The sequence below is a fragment of the Pinus tabuliformis genome, chromosome Q, assembly GCF_031772625.1.
Source record: "Pinus tabuliformis cultivar Carrire ecotype Pingquan chromosome Q, CPIR1, whole genome shotgun sequence".
NCBI classification, from domain to species: domain Eukaryota; kingdom Viridiplantae; phylum Streptophyta; class Pinopsida; order Pinales; family Pinaceae; genus Pinus; species Pinus tabuliformis.
This window is the reverse complement of record NC_142296.1, coordinates 408236386-408258486: the sequence shown is the minus strand read 5'-3', so window position 1 is coordinate 408258486 and position 22101 is coordinate 408236386. Positions and strand designations below refer to the sequence as shown.

Below are 22101 nucleotides of genomic sequence, written 5' to 3'. Positions count from 1 at the left end.
TATATATATTATGATTAAAATTTGTGAAGGGAAAAGAGAAAATCTTATTATATACTATCGCAGGCATGGTATAACGCATTCAGTTTTTCCTTTGGCTAGGTATTATTTTGTCTTTCACCAAAAATTATGACGCTTATGTATAGTTTAACATTAAAAATTCAATTTTTTGTTATTTTTTATTATTATCTAAATTTATTTATTTGTAAGGTGATTTGTTGAGGTCTTACTATGGGTTGTTTAGTAACTTCCATTTCTATTAGTTACCAATTTTTGTTTTTAGTTTTATTTCTTTTTTATTTAACTATTTGATTTTTTCTTTTTCTTTTTTTCTATTATCTCTATTTTCATGAATTATAATTTTTTCACAATATGTTCAATTTAAAATGACTTATTATTATATTAAAAACATATTTTAATAAATTTAATTATAAACAATTATATATATTAATTAAAAATAAAACACGCACACATAGATAGATGTATGTTAATATAAACATATTATTTAATATTTCTTAATTCTTGGTGATGACATTCAACAATATTGTTTTACTTTTATGATGAAATCTTTGTCTTTATTATTTTTCTATTTAATTACGTCGTAAGGCGTTTCCTCTAGGATGAACTCCCCTCTATGCCACCATGTATTATTTTTCATCGTTGATCCAATGTGTTAGACGATTAAAAACATTTCTGCCATTGGATCATCATCGTAGGCGGTGGGAAACCCAAACGCTGCGCTGGAAGTTAGGATGAGTTTGTTACAGTAATGACCCATGTTACCACACCATTTTTCCTGCTACACAAAATTGCCTCAAATCAAGGTGGTTACTGTAACTTTCCCCCTCCTTCTATCTCCTTCGGAAAATTTGCATTTTGTACTGTCATTCGGGTTCGGCGCTTTGCTACTAACCCTAATGGAATTGGGGCTTTTCCTTTTTTCTTTCCTACCATCCTTGGTACAAGTGACTCCGGTATACCAAGGCCTTCACAAATTAGTCGATTTCAAGTTCTTGCTGTTGAATCTCATTTGAACTCTTGAAATCTGGTTTTCTTGTAACTTATAGTCAACGGCCATGCCAAGAGTTTCTCGCTACAAGTTCGATTGGTGTTTATTGTTTGTTGTTCAACAAGTAACAACCCTTCTTTATATTTTCCTTTCTATTATCATTTCTATAAACCCTTCGCTTAGCATGACTGCAACAAGATTGTCATAAGGTGATCCCAATTTCTTAATTTGATTTGCTTTCAATTATTTTTAACATAATTTTCTCTTAACTGTGTTTTATTTCCCTTTTTGGTGTCAATTTTTTTCTCGTCCTCATCATGGATGGTCTTTCATGCAAACATGCAAATCGAGACCTAAATTATGAATTAAGCAATCCTACTAGTGATTTAACAGTCTTTAACATTGGGTTTTCACGGTTGGGTAACTTGGCTTCAAGATATTTGGTGTTGGGAGCAACTGTAATTGGCCATGAGGGTAAATGTGTAACTCTTACCCCTTCCATGTCAAACCCTTTTTAATTGTTGATACAAAAGACAGGATTAAACAATTGTTGTTTAATAGAATATACCTTTCGGCCACAACGAGGCTACCAATTCTCTGCTACAGGTACCTCCAACCCTCAAATGAATTTATTGTTATGCATATATGTTGGTCTTTATGTTTTTTGTTAGGGTTTAACAATAACTCTCTTTGTTGGTTGCTCAATGCAGGTAGGCACCATGACCATGGCGTCAACAATGTTAAATTTCTCCACAATATACTCGGTGACACACACATAGGTTCTAAATAATTATCTTTTATTTTTTTGCTTTCAGGATTTCTAGAGTAGAGCTTAGTCTGGACAGAAAATAATCTTTCAGTTAAGGATTCTCTTATTGATCAAAAATGGACCTTTTCGGGTTTTAAAGGGCTTGCCTCTTGGTTATGAATTGTTGGCCTTGCGTAGTGCGACTATTGTATTCAATTAAATTATAGTGCAGGCTTAAAAATAAAATTTCAACACATAACTATTCTCCATGTGGTTTTAGCTAAGATTACAATGACCAATGGCCTATAAAGTGGTATTTTTTTCTCTTTTCTTTTAAATTCCTACAAAATTACCTTATTTATTATATATAAGTGTGATTTTGGTATTATTTTTTCCCTTCAATATACTAGATAAGGATATTCCTTGATTTACTAATACCGGTGGAAATTTGACAGTCTCCTACAGTGCCTTTATGAAATATTTTTGTAAATCATTATATTTTCGCATTTGACTGTGTAATATAGTTACTTGAATTCTGTGCAAAATGATGAGTAAAGGAAAAAAAATATGCCTCACCAGGCTTAGTTAGATTTTTTTTTTTTTTTTTTTTTTTTTTCAACTATTTTCAATAATTTTACCTCTTTGTTCTAGAACATTAGCAGGTAAAAGAAAGGTCTTTATTGTTACATGAACACTTTTAGAAATTCAAGTATATAATTGAAAATATGGAAATATGGAAACCTTGCAATGAATTCTACTAAATACAATGCTTTACTTCTTTCTAATGTAACTTTTAGTATTAGTAGTCCCAGAGGCAAGCAAACTCTGATTCCTTTGGGATCTGCTAGCACCTTTGGAATTTCAACGGTTACCCAATGGTTATGTCAATTTCCAAGGACTCCATCCTATTGTTTCCCTATACATTTCAGATCATGGAACCACAATTTTATCTGTACTAATCATATAGGAAGTAGTCACACATAAATAAAGAATTAGAATAACCTTCCTTTTCTACTATGTTTTAAAGCAATTATCTTGTTGTCTAGTGGTCCAGGGAAACATAGTTATGCCCACCCTCAATTTCTTTGCCATTTTTTGTTGAGCACAAACTGGGAGTCTTCTTTTCAACATTTCTTCAACCTTGTCCCCCATGGTGTCTGCTAATCATGCTCCCGATCTTTTAACATACATCCACAATCTGTCATCTCAGCTTATTATAAAACCTGAGTTTCCCACTTTGACCCTCAAAGAAATGTTTCTCCCCCAGTATTACATGGCCTCAACCAAAATTTTCATGCTACTACCGCAATTAGTATAACTCTCTGCTATTTAAAAAAAATAGACTTAGCCATTCATATTAGTTCTAGCCTTTCATAATGCATTTCCATAAAATCTGTCACCGTATGCATGTGCACCCTTACAATTGGATGTTGACATTGACCATCAATAATTCCCCTAGTGAATGTCAAATATACATAGATCTTTGCATTTTAGAGATAATTCACGGAGTCTCCAACACTGCCTCAATAAGTCCCTAAAAAAAAAAAACATACGGAATCTTATTGTCGTCATGATGACACCTTGTAACCACATGAACATGAAGATAAGCATGAACTATTTAAGAAAAAAGGACAATAGTGGGTTCGATAATAAATCCTAGCTGAACTTACCAATTGGAATAATTGCAACATCAGAGCCACCAAAGAGCATGGAATCCTATGCATGCAATGATTTGAAAATAAATAGAATCAAACCCCATGCAAGGAAATTAACACATTTTTTACAAAAACAAATGCAGTGAATTGAAAAGGTCAAACAGCTTACAGCTTCACCCTACAAAATATGATTTGTAGCTCTTATGGTGCAAAAATTGCTTGTAGCACAAGCAGTGGATATGGAATAGTTTGAAACCATCCATCCTTGCAATAGGGGCATTCGGCATGCAAATAATAAGTGTGTAACAACTTTATCCAATTCCAAACATTATTGAAAAGGTATCTAGAGTTTTTGACAAACCAAATCATTAGGGGAATTTTGAGGTCTTAAATGGGCATCCTAAGAAAAATGTACAACCAAAATAAACTTTATAAGAGCCAATAGGATTGAAGATGATGATGTCAACCATGGGGGATGATTCACCATTTTTGGAGTAAAAAAATAAAACGATTAAAAAATAAGAAAATAAGAAAATAATTTTTTCAACTTGTATTTTCAACTTATCTCCCTAAAGTTTTACTCAAATTTCGAGCGGGCGTACTCATTGGATGAAAAATTTAATTCCCCATTCAAGGAGTTCCCATGTCGCATACTTTTGATGGACCCTGCTACAAGAAAACTGAAAAATACATGAAAAAACGTGATTGCAATCATGTTTTTCATGTATTTCTCATTTTTTTTTTGTAGTAGGGTCCATTGAAAGTATGCAACATGGGTACGAATTGGATGAGGAATCAAATTCTACATCCAATGAGTGTTTCCACTCAAAATTTTAGTAAACCCATAGGGAGGTAAGTTGAAAATACGAGTTGAAAAAATAGTTTTTTCTCTTTTCCCTCTAAAATTTGATGATGTAATCTAATCTTATTTTATTATTTCCTCTGTTATTTTATAATTTCCTTAGGAGGCCCATTTGAGACCTTAAAATGCCCCTAATGCCATGGCCATCATTATTGATCCCATATTTGTTGTTGCAAATGGTACACATAACGGGTTCATTTTCCTGTAGGAAATCCTCAATGCTTCTACTGCATCTTTGAAAACCTCATGCAATATTGACAGAAAAGCAGTTAGAGTATAAGTACACGTAACCTACACCAAGATAGTCTATGCCATGATCGTGGACCTGAATGTACCTTTAACTATCCAAAATCTATCTAGCTTACAAATTACAATGTTATAGAACATCAAAGCAGTATATCTCTTCCTTTATGTTTTCCAACATTATTGCCTTCCAAAATAACAACATTGTAAGATTACCTTCATTCCACCTAATGCAAAACCAATTACGACCCCACACTTTGCTTTGTCTAATTATTTGAGGACATCTTCATTCATTCCACCATTTGCTACTGCCTTTTTTCCAACAGTAAGTAAGTAAAGCATGAATTTATCCACGTGTCTTGAAAAATTGGGTGCAACCCAATTATCTGTTGAAAGTGACTTTATTTCAAGACTTTTGAAGCAAAGAAAGAGTTTCCTTGGCCACAGGTCTCACTTCAAACCAAGGATCCCCATTGTTTTTATTGTTTGCTTATCATTTCTTATGTTTGTTTCCACGCCATTTTTCCTGCTGCACAGAATTGCCTAAAATCTTGTTGTTAATTCTAAGCGCCGAATCAGTCTTTCATTCTCAAATTCAAGAGTTGTTGAGATTAATAATATTGTTCCATTCAAGATGACTAACACCTAGATCACCCCATTTGAAAGGCCTCACCTGGTAGGGAGAAAATTTCTTTCCAAGTCGCAGCCTAAAGGAGATGGTGCAGTTGTTAGATGAAGCATTGGAAGGTAATATTCATGGAAATCTTTAGGTTTTTTCTTTTTATTTTCAGAGGTTCGGCGTTTTGATTTCATCAAATTTTTGGATATCGATATGCATGCAGGCCTAAATTGAAGAATTTGGATCCTTTCCTTCTGTTGGATGAATTTCCAGGTTAGTTTTTTTATTTGAGGAATTTGCAATTAATTGAACCCAATTCGCTTAGCAAGCAGATGATGAGATTCAAACTCTTGCCCTTCTCGTGTAAGAAATTCCTCTGAGCTTTCTTGGGCTACAGTTGGGTTACAATAGAGACGATGGGTCTTGATCAAATCAGAACATAAGTTGTCGATTTTGAGTTGAATTTTTGTCATTTTTTAATGTGGTTTGTCAAGAGAACTATCTGTTTAATGGTGAATTTCATTTGGCTTGTAGTTTCTCCTCCTGCTGGCTTTCTGGACCATCCTCACAGAGGTACAATCTTTTTCCTATTTAAAAACTCAATAACACTTTGATTTTTCCATTGGGTGTGTGTAGTATCCTATGGAAGCCTAGGTCCTTTTGTTGAAAACTAATTGTATTGTCCTTCCTTTTTCTATTAAGGTTTTGAGACTGTCACATACACGTTGAAGGTAAACCCATCTTAAATAAGCTTCATATTCCAATACTTGGGCCTTTCATGGATTCAATTGTTTATTTATCTGACATGGATATATTTTCTTCTATCTATTTTGGAAGAGGAAATGGTTGCCTATTACGTTGAGCAGATGGGGCAAGCACCAATACATTTTGTTGGTGACTATATTATTTCAATCATCATGCTTACTGCCATGATTTGCTTAAATTTCTTGATGGAAAGGGACTTTATAACATCACAATTGACTAAAATTGGTTCCATTTAAAATGTTTGATGGTTTGTGTGGGTGCTTGAACCCATTATTTGTTTATTTGAGAGCCAACTTTTTCAAATAACTTACAGGACATGGTTTGTCTGAGGGGAGCTTTTACACATCAAGATTTTGCAGTACACAAGGGTACCATCAAAGATGGTGATCTGTAGGTTGGACAATTTTCATTCTCTTATGGTTTTGATGAACTTTCCTTTAAGGTCAACAAGGATTGATATGAGCACTGAGTATTAGACCTAGGTCATCGGAATCTGTGATAATGTTATGAGTAAAAAATTATTGGGTTGCGCAGTGGATGACAATTGGAAGAGGTACAATCCACTTTGAAATGCCAACAAGCAAAGGGGTTGAGATTGACTTGCAACTTTGGGTAAATCTTTCATCAAAAGACAAAATGTAAGTACCTTTGTTTCTAGCAAAATAATTTATTTGAGATTCTCTATTTCTAATTCAGTTACCGACTTACAAGGCATTGGTTTTTTGTATAGGATTAAACTTGCATATCAAGAATTGGAAGGTAAATACTGTTGAAAATAGCAACAAGAAATGATAAAAATAAAATCCAGAAATTCCAGTTTAATTTGTCCTTGAATTAAACTGAGAATTAAAATCGAATCCTATTCTCATAACAACTTGTAATAGTTAACTATAGTGAGTTGACTTAGTTAGCTTAGGAATTTCGAGTTGGCAATCTTTCTGAAGTCATGTATATGTTCTCCCTATATTATAGGGGTCCAAGATGAGTTAAGTCTAAGTTGTAATTAGTTAACTTAGTTTATTGAGTTAAGTCCAGTTAAATTAGTTCCAAACCGTTTGAGGAACTAATAGAGAGTTAACAGTCAGTTGGTGCACTAATGCATTAACTAGTGCTACTCCAATTAACTAAAGATTCCCTCATCAGAAAGTCATGCATGTCGATTCTGAGAAAGATCTGGTTGAGACTATAGTGTAGGGACAATGTACTATTTGTTGTATAATTTTTTGAGTTGTACAGATGGTCCATGCAATCGGGAACTGAACCTTGAAGGGATTGCACAATTTTGGATGCACTGGTTTCCCTTTGAGATGGGATAATCAGCCATAGGAATTGTGCAAGGAAATAGGGACTTGGAGAGTTGGAGAATTGGCTAGGTGTTGGCCAAGAGTTTTCTTGTGAGTTGGAGATTGATTTTACTGAGTGATGGGATTATTCTTGTGAGAACAAGCATTGTATTGTCATCTTGGATTTCTGATTAATGAAATACAGATACTGGGGTTTTGAGTTGTGGCTTTCCCCGGATATTTATTGTGTTATGTGCCATTGATGTTATTCATCTTGTCGATTATTTTTTTGCTCGATCTTTATGTTCTTCCACTGTAAAGAGTAGAAGTAGATTCTTGTCTCTTGTTTTAGTAGATTACATGAGCTTGTGAATCTATAGGATTATCTGCATGGTATTAGAGCTAGATATGTAGGATTTTTCGACATGGTATCGGAGCTGAGAGCTGTATACTAGAGGAGATTTCGAAGTTTTGAGTTTTGGATTACAGGTGAAATTCGAATTTGCAATACATACTTCAGGATCGATAGATGGCGTTCTAGGGTTTGCGGCTCGAGTATGCCTTGGATGATAGCTCGAATTATATAGCCTGGAAGAATAGGATGGAGGCCGTGTTGGAGGACAATGGCTTGAAGGAATTCATTGATCATGAAATTCCTAAGCCACCAGCATCAGATGCTCAGACTTTGGCCGAATGGAAGAATTGTGTGGCAAGGGCGAGGCAGATAATCCTTGAGGGAGTTCGAGCCACATTGTCTCAAGTCTCCATGGGAAGAAAACTCCGCATGCTATGTGGAAATCATTGAAGGAACTTTTCTAGAACAGCAGTGACCAAAGGAAGTAGGCACTAAAATATAAACTTTGAAAAATCAAGATGGAGGCAGGCGACTCAAGTCCAAATTACTTGACCAAGTTCACTCAATGTCGTGATGAACTTGGAAGTGTTGGAATCATGGTTGTCGAGGATGATATGGCGAGTCTCGCTCTTCTTTGACTCCCAGAGAGTTGGCATAGTTATCCGGACTTTGTCAATGGTCAAGAGAAGCTGCTAGATTAGGAATGACTGTGGTCGGATTTGATGCAGGAGGAGATAAGGAGGAACACTAGAGATGGAAATTTTGCATTAGCGAGTAAGGCAAATAAGGCCAATGGAAATAATTCCCAAGGTGAGGAGGGCAGAAAGAAGATGGACTTGAGGAAAGTCAAGTGCTTTCACTATCACAAGCACGAGCACTATGCCAATAACTGCCCACAGAATAAAGCAAGCAAGAAGGAGCCGATAGTAGCAACAGCAGGTGAAGCTCTAGCTTCACAATTCGAACTTGATTTCACTTTCATTGCATGCATGGCCGGCGCTACCATGGGAGGTGTGTGGTATATTGACAACGGTGCCTCATTCCATATGACGGTGAATAGAAATATCTTTAGTGATTTTGAGGAGAAAGACCTCAAGCAGAGCATAGAGTTTGGAGATGAAGACAGGTATAGAGCTACCGGGATCGGTATGATTACCTTTTAGTGGGAGTCTGGCACCCCTCTCAGGATCAGAGATGTGATATATGTTCCAGGACTAAAGAAGAATCTTGTTTTAGTCGCAGTATTGGAAGACCATGGCTATGATGTGGATTTTAGTAAGGGAAAGGTTTTCCTTAGACACGTCACCATGGGATAGGTGAAATAGATCGGTGCACGGGTCAAGAACCTGTATTCTCTTGAGGTTCAAGATGCATGTAAATCCTTGAGGAGAAAGGAAAAGGTTAGAGACTTGGTGGTTGAAAGGGAGAGTAAATTACCTCTCAACATGTAGCCCTAGAAGAAGCCTCTAAAGCAACTTCAGGAAGTTGTGGAGCAACCACATCTAGAGAAGTTGAGAGGAGATTGAGTGGAGAGATCCACTCAAGCAGAGAAGAAGCTGTCTCAGAAGTAGTCTCAGACAATTTTGGAGAACCCATAATTGGAGAAGCTGAGAGGAGACTGAGTGGAGGCATCCAGTCATGCAGGGACCTCCAGTAGGGGAGAATTTCAAGCCAGGTGGGTAGAGGTATCACATGCAGCCATACCTCTAGGTGTGAGGTGGGGCGATGTGAAGTGATAGTCCCAAATGGGCTGAAATTGGGCAAGATCAATTCAGAGGTTTTATCTCATGGATCGGACCTTGCTATGAGAACCCAAAGTACATAGTAGCAAGAGGAATCAGTGAGATTGATGCAGTCAGAGATCAAAGTGATAAAGGCTAGAGCGGTCAGATACTAAAGAAGCACAGAGAAGGATCGATAACAGTGTAGAAAGGCAGAGTCAATAGAAGCACAAAATTTTCAATCAAAAGAGGCAATAGAAGTTAGAGACTTTGATGACAGAGGCATCATTCTGATTCAGGTTGGATGTTTTTTTTTGCTTCTGGAGTTGTTGGAGCAACAACACTAGAGAGAAGTGTTGCATACAAAACATTCCAAAGGTTCAAGATCGGGATTGAGTTGAATTCCTTTCTTGTTGAGAGGGAGTGTTGAAAATAACAACAAGAAATGATAAAAATAAAATCCAGAAATTCCAGTTTAATTTGTCCTTGAATTAAACTAAGAATTAAAATCGAATTCTATTCTCATAGCAACTTGTAATAGTTAACTAGAGTGAGTTGACTTAGTTAACTTAGGAATTTCAAGTTGGAAATCTTTCTCAAGTCATGTATATGTTCTCCTTATATTATAGGGGTCCAAGATGAGTTAAGTATGAGTTTTAATTAGTTAACTCAGTTTACTGAGTTAAGTATAGTTAAATTAGTTCCAAACTGTTTGAGGAACTAATAGAGAGTTAACAGTCAGTTGGTGCACTAATGCATTCACTAGTGCTACTCCAGTTAACTAAAGATTCCCTCATCAGAAACTCATGCATGTCGATTCTGAGAAAGACCCAGTTGAGACTAGAGTGCAGGGACAATGTACTATTTGTTGTATAATTTTCTGAGTTGTACAGATGGTGCATGCAATTAGGAACTGAACCTTGAAGGGATTGCACAATTTTGGATGCACTGGTTTCCCTTTAAGATGGGCTAATCAACCATAGGAATTGCACAAGGAAATAGGGACTTGGAGAGCTGGAGAATTGGCTAAGTGTTGGCCAAGAGTTTGCTTGTGAGTTGGAGATTGATTTTACTGAGTGTTGGGATTGTTCTTGTGAGAACAAGAATTGTATTATCATCTTGGATTTTTTATTAATGCAATACAAATAGTGGGGTTTTGAGCTGTGTCTATCCCCATATATTTATTGTGTTATGTGCCATTAATTTTCTTCCTCTTATCGATTATTGTTTTGCTCAATCTTTATGTGCTTCTATTGTAAAGAGTAGAAGTAGATTCTTGTCTCTTGTTTTAGTAGATTACATGAGCTTGTGAATCTATAGGATTATCTACTAGAGGATATTTCAAAGTTTTGAGTTCAAGGTTATAGGTGAAATTCGAATTTGTATTTCATACTTCAAGATCTGCAGATGGCGTTCTACAGTTTGTGGCTCGAGTATGCCTTAGATGGAAGCTCAAATTATATAGTCTGGAAGGACAGGATGGAGGCCGTGTTGGAAGATAATGGCTTGAAGGAATTCATTGATCAGGACATTCCTAAGCCACCAGCATCAGATGCTCAGAATCTGGCCGAATGGAAGAAGTGTGTGGAAAGGGTGAGGCAGATAATCCTTGAGGGAGTTCGAGACCACATTGTCTTGAGTCTCCATGGGAAGGAAACTTCGCATGCTATGTGGAAAGCATTGAAGGAACTTTTCTAGAACAACAGTGACCAAAGGAAGTTGGCACTGAAAGATAAACTTCGAAAAATCAAGATGGAGGCGAGCGACTCAATTCCAAATTACTTGACCAAGTTCACTCAATGTCGTGATGAACTTGGAAGTGTTGGAATCATTGTTGTCGAGGATGATATGGTGAGTCTTTCTCTTCTTGGACTCCCAAAGAGTTGGCATAGTTATCAGGACTCTGTCAATGGTCAGGAGAAGCTGCTAGATTGGGAACGACTGTGGTCAGATTTGATGCAAGAGGAGATCAGGAGGAACACTAGAGATGGGACCTCTTCCAAGGAAGTGGAAGAGGATTTTGCCTTAGCGAGTAAGGAAAGAAGGCCAAGGGAAAGAAGTCCCAAGGCGAGGAGGGCGGAAAGAAGATGGACTTGATGAAAGTCAAGTGTTTTCACTGTCACAAGCACGGGCACTATGCCAAGAACTGCCCACAGAAGAAAGCAAGCAAGAAGGAGCCAACAATAGCGGCAACAAGTGAAGCTCTAGCTTCACAATTCGAACTTGATTTCACTCTCATTGCATGCATGTCCGACACTACCATGGGAGGTGTGTGGTATCTTGATAATGGTGCCTCATTCCATATGACAGGGAATAGAGATCTATTTAGTGATTTTGAGGAGAAAGACCTTGTTAAACGCACATGGGTAGCAAGAACAATATGAAAGATAATCAGGAGAGTACATTTTTTTTATTAACAAGAGATATACATTTATAGTACAACATGTGACCATTGGGTTTCACATCCCAAGGTCTCTTGGACTACTTAGTCTATTCAGCTTCCACACTAACCCATTTAGGATTAGGTGTCCAACATTCCCCCCCTTAATCCGAAGGGTTATGTATGAGTCCAAGAAGAGAGCTGTAATACAAAATGTGCAAAAAATGCATGGCAGCACTAGGCTGAATGTGCTCTATGAAATGTTGGTATAAAGGGCGGTGGTTTAAGGATGACCACCAACACTGGAACGCTTAGTGCAGTTCCCGGAACTCTTCCAAAACTGGCAAGAAACTGAAGTTTTCTGCTAGAGGAAGTGATCCTATTGTTTTAAAGAGGGAAACCTTCAACCATAAAAGGGAGGTCTCGCCCCGCATAAAAGGTAAAACTTCAACCTGAAAAGGGAAGTCTCAACCTGTGATGGTTTAAGGATGACCAACAACTCTGGAATGCTTAATGCAATTCCTGGAACTCTTCCAAAACTGGCAAGAAGCTGGAGTCTTCTGCTAGAGGAAGTGTTCTCAATTTTGTTCCTGGAATTCTTCCGACACTGGCAAGAAGCTGAAGTATTCTGTTAGAGGAAGTGTCCCAGATTGCCAACTGAAGTTATGTTCACGGGCATCTTTGTTTCTGGCTACAACTCTGAAACTGGTGTGGCAGGTTGTGGCTCAAGTTCGCTTGATGTGACTTTGAAGCTTGTAGATGACCATCATTTCCCCCCCTGTCAGATACAAGGTGAGATGATGGAGAAAACTCAACTGCAAGACTGTTCAATACTCTGGAACAAGTTCTGACATGTGATTTGAATATCTTCTTGGCTGTTGATGCCCATTGCCAAGAAGCGATCCATCCAAGATGAATCTTTGTTCTTGCAGGGTGTTTGTTGCTAAAGCATCTGTGTGAAGAATGGCTAGTTTTATGACAGTGCTTACATGGATGAAGATCAAAACAATGATCTTTCAAATGGCCAACTCAGTCACAGTGTTGGCATTTCACAATCTGTTGTTGTTGTTGTTGCTGTGGAAGAGGGGCAGAGTCTGGAACAGCTGAAGCTAAACTGTCATGAGGATCAGGTGAACTGTCATGAATGAATCGAGCACTCTGAAACTGAATGGGCTTGGCATAGTCTGGAATATGAAAGGACAAGTCCTTGTCATATCCAAGACCAGTTCTGTGCTTGTTGTGGACAAGTTGTTCCCAAGGTCTGATGATGGGCTTGGGAAGTGTAGACTGAGTTTCTGCATCTGCATGTACAACTGCTGCTTTATTTGAATGAATGGTAACATTATTAACTTGCTGCTGATGGGTGGTTGTCTCAATGTTCTGAACAAAAACAGATTCAGAATGATGTCTATTTTGATGTAGCTCTTCTTGCTGTAGCTGTGATTCAAGCTGCAAAAAATCAATCTTTTCTTGTGCATATTGTAGACATGTTTGAATTTCTAAGAGAGATCCTATGCTGATTTTGACTGTATTATCCATAGTAGAGAGTATTAGATTGTCCACTAACTCTAATATTGCACCAATTGGAGCCATTTTTAACCTCAAAAAATAGTAAAACAATGAGGAAAAGATGGACACCACTCTTTTATATAAACTTATGGCAACAACTTCAAATCAATCAGCTTGCAATAGATTCAACACACAAAGAATGGTGATATCCGGAAAACAGACTCCTCATTCAAAAATGAATTTTCTTCAATTCACCTGAGAATTTAACTACCAACAAAGCTACAAGCAATTTATGCCTCAAAAAGATATTTTCCTGTACCACCCTTGAATCCAAGGGAACTTGTCCTGGCAACAACTTCAATCTAGTTTAATAACAATCTCTGATATGAACAACCTTTATTAAAAACAACACCAATTTGATCTACAAAGGATAGTCTTGGCTTGAAACAATTTCCACTGAACTCCTAAATAATGCCAAATTGCTGCAACTTTAAAGAATATAAACAGTCCCCAATTCTTATGAACATTGAACTCTGTCATTCCCAAAAATCCCCCAACATAATCACTTTCAAAGCAGAAATGATGGCTATCAAAAGGCAATACCCTTGTGGATTATCTTCCTTTCGAATGCAAGTATCGAAATTAATAAAATAATTATTTGAAGTACCTACACCAACACTTCTTCAGATATATCCAAGTCAGGAGACAAACGAACTGCTGAAGATTCACACACCTTCTTGCTCAACTGGTTGGAAAGATTCCCTCAATATAAAAAATTTCGATGAGCAGATGCGAAGTTTATTTGGGATTGGTTCTGGTTCTGCTTTTGACGTTGCAATCCACAGCCACATGGAAGAAGAATAACGAAATTGAATGGAGAAATGAGCAGGCCAAGGACAGAATCACTGAACTCCCTGGTCAGCCCTCAGATGCGAACTTTGCCCAATATTCTGGATATATAACTGTAGACAATAACGCCGGCAGAGCCCTTTTCTACCAGCGATACAAGGGGCACAGAAAATTGCAAACCCTCGAGATGTTAAAACTCAGACGACAATTTCGCACACGCCTGAGAGTACAGGAAGAAAAAACTTATATCTATCGTCACAGAGAGGAATGTTTTCACAGTAGACAATATATGGAATCAAAGAGAAGTCCCAAAGTTCCCAAATGGGTACTAAACACAGCGCAATTGATGAACAAAATAAAAGAAAATCCCAAAATTTGGGTATTAAACATAGAGCAATTGACCTGGTGGACGTCAATCAGGTGGCTGCAAAAACTCTGACTATGTGGAATGCGTATATCGATAGGAATGGCATATTCTGAGTTGTTGAAATCGTGTAAGGGGAGGCCTTGTATATAATGGTGTCTCTGCTTGCTTAAGAAGATAAGGGTCGTGTAGCTTCCACAGCGTATTCAATACCATTCAATACCACAACGTATTCAATACCATTCAATACCACAGCGTTAATACCATTCAATAATGCATTCAAATACCATTCAATAACGCATTCAACTGAAACCATATAAATGTCGATACCAGGAGCTGTCTCCCACGCAGAGATACCATTCAAATGTTATTATTCAACCGCATTCAACTGAAACGCAACGTTAATATGGGACAACGTTAATATGATTCAATACCGCATACCAGGAGCAGCGTAACAGTAGGAAATACCAAGCATTCATCAAACAATGGGAGCTGGGTGTTCATCAAACAGTTCTGACACCAAAACGTTCTTCTGGGTGTTCATCATACGGCTCTGTTACCAATGGGCAGCGTAACGCACCATTCAATCCACCATTCAAACGGTTCTGATACCAATGGGCAATGTAACGCACCATTCAACCCACGTATGCAGGGGTTACACTCATGAATGCCTCTGCGAATTCAAGTGCGCCTTTACTTCAATCAAGCTTGATTAACGCCTTATGTGCCAGCAACTATGAACGTTGCACACACACTAGTCTCAACAGGGTGCTGCCACTGTTTTAACGTTGGTTTTTATACTTGTTGAACGCCCTTCAACGCACAATACCTCTGCAGACTCAAACTTAAACGCAGTCTTCACCATAGGAATTGAATTCAGCTCCTCTTCAATCCTTCAATCGCTCTTCCACGATGACAAATCGAGCCCACATTGCTGTCTAATCCAACGTGCCAACACCAATTCCACTTAAAACTTCCTTACGCATCTCCTAATTCAGTTCTTTCACTGAAAACTCTGGTTTCTGCAATTTTAATTGAAACTGCCTATTAAATCGATTTGATGCTATGATTTTTCCTGCGTGCAAAATAGCATTAATATTCAACAAATCAATTTTAGAATAAACGGAGTCTCAAACAAAAATCTGCGCCTCTTTGAATTTCTGCATTTCACTGCCCAACATTCGACTGCAACCATCCGAGCCAAACTATGTCATAACTGACATCGCTCCAAGAAAATAGAGTTCCCAACGAATTTTGCAATGATTGGCCATAAAAAACACTCACTGAAACATTTTATCAAACACAGTCATGCTCCCATTACAGCGTTCACTTTAGGCAACATTCACCATGGTTCTCAACAGAGTTTCAAGAATTGCATCCTTCAGCGCAACCTTCAAATATACTCATGATACCACCAATGCGGCTCCAAGGCTATTTTCTACATCTCAGCTGAAACACAAGTCGACTTTTGAAAACTCCCCTCTGCACATCTGCATTAAACAATTACTGTTTCATCGATTCAGGACAGACATAATCCTAACAAATTCTACGTCTAGATCAACCTCTGCACATTGATTAATCAGTGCTAAAACAAATTAATTTGCTTTAATTCATGACTTTATCAAATGTAATTCTTCAGCACTCGACTTTACCAAGCAACTCCAGGTGTGAATTCACTGCATAATGCTCACAAACAAAAATCGACCCAACAAATCCTGTCTTCCTGTTATGAAATTCGATTGCACAAAAATCGATTTATTAACCTCAACAACACTGTCATTTAGTTTAATTGTGATTGCCCATTTCATGCAATTCAACCAGCTTCAAATGCCTTTCCTCAACATGTGCAAACAAAGTCGATATGAGCAGAGCTTACAATCTTTTAATACAAATATCGCTCATCATCCAAGAAGACAAAACATACTTCGATTCCAAAATTCCTCTCATAGGCACACACAGCAAATTTTTGCTAACGTTTGAAGAGCATACATTACAATTCTTCTCTTATAAACCAACAAATTAAATACTAGCAAATTCATCATTTCAACTCTTAACACAGAAATTGACCCATACACGAATCGACCAAGTTAAGGCTCATAACTCAAATGCAACACTTTCATAAAACAAATGGTTCAAAGAAATTATGCAGGGCAGGAGTACGCCGCTCTGATACCATGTTAAACACACATGGGCAGCAAGAACAATATGAAAGATAATCAAGAGAGTACATTTGTTTTATTAACAAGAGATATACATTTATAGTACAACATGTGACTGTTGGGTTTCACATCCCAAGGTCTCTTGGACTACTTAGTCTATTCAGCTTCCACACTAACCCATTTAGGATTAGGTGTCCAACAGACCTCAAGCAGAGCATAGAATTTAGAGATGATGAGAGGTATAGAGCTACCGGGATCAGTACGGTTACCTTTCAGAGGGAGTCTGGCTCCCCTCTCAAGATCACAGATGTGATGTATGTTCCAGGACTAAAGAAGAATCTTGTTTCAGTCGCAGTATTGGAAGACCGTGACTATGATGTGGATTTTAGTAAGGGAAAGGTTTTCCTTAGACACATCACCAAGGGATAGGTGAAACATATTATTGCACGGGTCGAGAACCCGTATTCTCTTGAGATTCAAGATACATGCAAAGCCTTGAGGAGAAAGGAAAAGGTTAGAGACTTGGTGGTTGAGAGGGAGAGTAAATTACCTCTCAACATGCAGCCCCAGAAGAAGCCTCTGAAGACATACCAAAGGTTGAGAAAGATGGTGTTAGAGCAGTTGTCATAACTAGAGAAGCTTTGGGCATTAAGTCTTGTGTATACACCGGAACTCCAACAATGTTCTTGGATTTCATAATGAAGCGAGGAGTTGTAGGATTGATCTAAGCATTGAGTATTAGACCTAGGTCATTGGAATTTGTGATAACGTTCTAAGTAAAAATTTATTGGGTTGTGTAGTGGATGAAAGCTGGAAGAGGTACAGTCCACTGTGAAATTCCAGCAAGCAAAGGGGTCCAGATTGGCTTGCAACTTTTGGTAAATATTTCATCAAAAGACAAAATGTAAGTACCTTTGTTTCTAACAAGATAATTTATTTAAGATTCTCTATTTCTAATTCAGTTACCGACTTACAAGGCATTGGTTTTCTGTATAGGATTGAACCTGCATATCAAGAATTGGAAGGTAAAGACATACCAAAGGTTGAGAAAGATGGTGTTAGAGCAGTTGTTATAGTTGGAGAAGCTTTGGGCATTAAGTCCCTTGCATACACCCAAACTACAACAATGTTCTTGGATTTCACAATGAAGCCAGGAGTTGTTCTTCATCAACCTATTCGAGAGGGTTGGAATGCATTTGTCTATGTTTCTGAAAGCAAGGAAATTGTTGGAGATCTTATTAGAAGTCATTGTTATAGTGAATATATTTTGTTATTTAATCAATGCTCAACAAAACATCCACTTCTCTCCTATCAAACAGTGTAAAGTTGCTATGTCAGTTACTAGCTTTATTGATATATTTATTTCGTAGCTCTGCTTTAAACTAGTTCATCCAATGTTAAATTTTAAATTTGTCATTTTGCAAAATAGCTTTGAATAAACCTCTTCTATCACAAACCAGTCCAAATGCCCAAAAGAAGTTAAGCAAGGACAAGCAATCCAATCACCTTAAGAGCAAGTGGTAAAAGAGTGTGAGCTTTTGATTAGGTGAGACAACTCAATATTGAAAAATAGGCAATCCACCTTAAGAGAAAGTGGTAAAAGAGTGTGAGCTTTTGATTAGGTGAGACAACTCAATATTGAAAAAGAGGCAATCCACCTTAAGAGCAAGTGGTAAAAGAGTGTGAGTTTTTTATTAGGTGAGTCAACTCAATATTGAAAAAGAGGCAATCTGTATCAAATATTTGATACAACTTTTGATCAAATATTTGCTATTGGAACTTGAAAAAGAATCTTTGAATACTGAGAGGCAATCTGTGTTGGAAAGGTTATAGAATCTATAAATTTAGCATAATGTAAGTGATTTCTCTTTATCTTCTAGCTTTGAATGACCTTTTTGTTTTCTAATTTTTATAGCACGATTCTTCTCGAATCTATTCCTTATGGTTTTTCCTTTGCAACATCTGGTGCAATTGCTAGTTAAGCTATATTTAAGCTAACCGACAAGTATTAGCTACTATGTAGCCCTTGTTTATTGTAGTGTTGACTTAAATTTTATTTTTTATTGCATCATGATTGAAAATTGAATTGTGAAAATATATAATATAGGTAAGGTTTATTGAAGAAAACAATTGAACCAAGTCCATTTAATAATAAAAATCAGCAATGGAAAAATATGAAGAAAATTAGAGAGGGAAAATTAGTGCCATTTAATAATAAAAAGCAGCAAGGAAAAAATATGAAGAAAATCAGAGAGGGAAAATTAGTGTAATATGTAGCTTTAGTTTGCATGGTTAGTAAAAGTCCGAAATGTAATGATATTTTTTTTTAAAGAAACTATTAACTATAAAAAAAATCCATAAATTTAGAAAAAAAAAATTGATAATTAATTTATAGGACACCTTCCATTTTTTTAAAACAATTTTTAATTTTTAAAAATTGATTTTAAGCAACATAAAATTAGTCATCCACCAATAAAAAATTACAAATTCAAATTTAAAAGATAATTTTCAATTTAAAAAAAATAAGTTTAATATTTAATTATACAAAAACTTTAATAAACTTTGGAAATAGTTTTTAAAAATTTGCAAATTAATTAAGAGTCAAAGCATTTTGACCCAAAGTGATGGCAATATACTCGCGGATATAATAATAACATTATTATGAAATTTAAGAGAATAGTTCAGTGAGATGTTTTTAATGTGTTGAATATTTTGCTTGTTTTGTTTTAAAATGTTTTTGGTTTGAAACTTTTAAAGATATAGTTTATGCTAATAAATTTGAAATGTCATTTATTATTATTATTATTCACTTTTAAGGTCACAGCCATAGACACCAAATTAATGTATGAGACTCCCTTGTTTGTGGGATAAGGGATATTATTATGAAATTTAACAGAATAGTTCAATGAGATGTTTTCTATGTGTTGAATATTTTGCTTGTTTTGTTTTAAAATGTTTTTGGTTTGAAATTTTTAAAGATATTAGTTTATGCTAATAAACTTGAAATGTCATTTATTATTATTATTATTATCTAATTTTAAGGTCACAGCCAAGCTAGACACCAATTTGGTGTATGAGATCTCCTTGTTTGTGGGATAAGGGACCTACTAGGGCAACGATTTCACTGCTAAGTCTACGAAGGCATACATATACTCTACCCCTCTGGTTTTGAACTTACAACCTCTTAAAAGGAAACACATGCTCTTAATTATTAAGAAAAATAAATTAAAATATTTTTAGTTTGAAACTTTTAAAAATATTAGTTTATGCCAATAAATTTATGAAGAATGTCATTTACAAATAGTTAAAAAAAATTAAGTTTAAATTTGGTAGGGAACAAATAATAACACCCCTACTAATTTTTTTTTTTATTTTTTTTTTTTTTTTTTTTTTTAAGTGTGGTTCACGGGCACCGGAGTGGCCGCTACGTCCACATAGAGAAGCGGGGCAGCTCCACCCGAAGGGATCTGCCGGTCGGCCATATCAGGCCTAACCCCGAGGGCGTCGAGGAGATTTGACCCCATGACCTCCCAAACCGGGAGAGTACTAGCAACGGGAACTCGACCATTTGAGCTATCCCTCGGGGCTACACCCCTACTAATTATTGATACACGAAAAAAAATCTTTTTAACAATAAAATCATAAAAATAACTCATATTAAACAAAAATAATAATAAATATTTAAATTTGTTAATTTAAATTTTATAAATAAATAAAATATAAAGAAACTTTAAAAAGGAGGTGCATTGAGTTTCAATGGTCTTTTTCAATAAGGTCACTTATTTTGATTAACAAATCAAAATGTGTGACCTAAAAGACTTAGGTCCAAAACTTTATCAATGATCATGGTTTTATTGGTTTTTGATTATCTATTAAGATTAAAGTAAACATAATTATAATAAAAAAATATAAATAATTAAATTATTTATCGTTTAAAATTGAGAAGAAATAAATTATTATAATAATATTTTTAAGATAAATTAAATTAAATATTATACATATTTTATATTTAAATAAATCTTTAACATAGAAAAATATCAAAATAAATTATTAATATTGTAATAAAAAGAATCCAAAGAAAATTTAATCACTTTCTCTGGTCAATTAAATGCCTAGACTTTTTAAGCCAATATCGTCCTTGAGATTCGCCTTTGGCCTTTTAGATGGGAAATCGCTGTCCAAGAATTTCTATTTCATTGCCGCGTAGCATCGTGACCTTCACGCTTTCTCAGGCGCGTAGGATCGTGACCTTCGCAATTTCTTTCAGGAGATCAACTTTTTAAGTACACTGGTGGGTTGGTGGGCAGGTAGGATTACTGTAAATTGATTCCAAATATACACATTTTTCTAAAATTTAATAATATATAATTTTGTCTACGATTTCTTTAAAATGTCACAAATTCAGTTTGTTTAAATTTCTAAATTTTTTCTTTAAGATCGTGATTTTCATCATTTGAATATATCTGTAAACCAATTTCACTATAACTGTAGTGCACAAAATTACAATTTGCAGAAAATTTTCAGGAAGGAAAAAGCGAGATTATATTATACTGGTCCTGTATAAATAATGACAGAAAGTTACACATCATGTATATACCTGTGCCAAAAGACTGACAAAATCTCAAATAAGTATGAATTTAGCAAAAATATCTTCAACATCCTACTAAAAACATGCAATAGAAATGGAAAATATCATATAAGATCACCCATATTTGAGAGATCAAAAAAAGATACAGAAAGGAGAAGGACCATAAGTATGAAACATTGAAACCAATGGAGATGACAATTTTCAAGAATGAACAACTCCGTGTTTCGGACCAAAAATGTTGTGGAAAGGCAATGGAGAGTGAATCCGCCGATCCCACGCCGATTTCGTTTTTTTCATTCGTAGACCGGGGACCTCAAAAGCGGACATAATGCCAGACGTCGGTAGCAGAACATTTTGTACAATTCTGGACTGACCCTCAACTTCGGAAATCAGTCTGAATCATTAAATTTTGTCTGTTTGCTCGACTCTGGCGAGGAGGTGACCAGAAAAATGTGCAATTAAATTATTCTTTAACAACGACCAAATTTACGCATAAAAGGATCAAAGGATCAGTAATTAGGCCGGATGAAAGTATCGATTTCGACATTTTGGTCGATGGCTTGTTATCCTGCAAATTTTAACTTCTTTTTTCGAGCAATCGGACTTTATTTCGGTGGAGAATGCAAGAAGCCGAGCTTGCAAAACATACATTTCCCGTTATTTTTTAAGCACTCCCCGTTTGAACTTAAATATTTCGGTATCTAGACCGATCTTTTCAATATGTTTCATCCGGAACACGTTTGCAATGCTTGATTCTGACACTGTAGAACTTTTTAAGCTGAGTCGATATTTAAGCTTTAAATTCGCCTTAAATTCTTGTCTACCGAGAAACTTTTTGTTCCGTTGAATCGACGTTTTAAATTTATTTTTGAATCCAGCGGTTTCAACCCCGGTAGGAATTTATTTTGAATAAAAGGCTTAAAGGTGTCCTTTCAACCTCAAAGCCGCCGTATTTCTAAGCTTTGATTTCACTGTATACAGGTACTATTTTGGAC

At 36.1% G+C, this 22101-nt stretch overlaps 1 pseudogene; it reads left to right on the top strand.

The window, feature by feature from the left end:
• The first annotated feature begins 5148 nt into the window (after positions 1 to 5148).
• LOC149219912 (pirin-like protein) lies at positions 5149 to 18042 on the top strand (annotated as a pseudogene).
• Positions 18043 to 22101: the final 4059 nt, after the last annotated feature.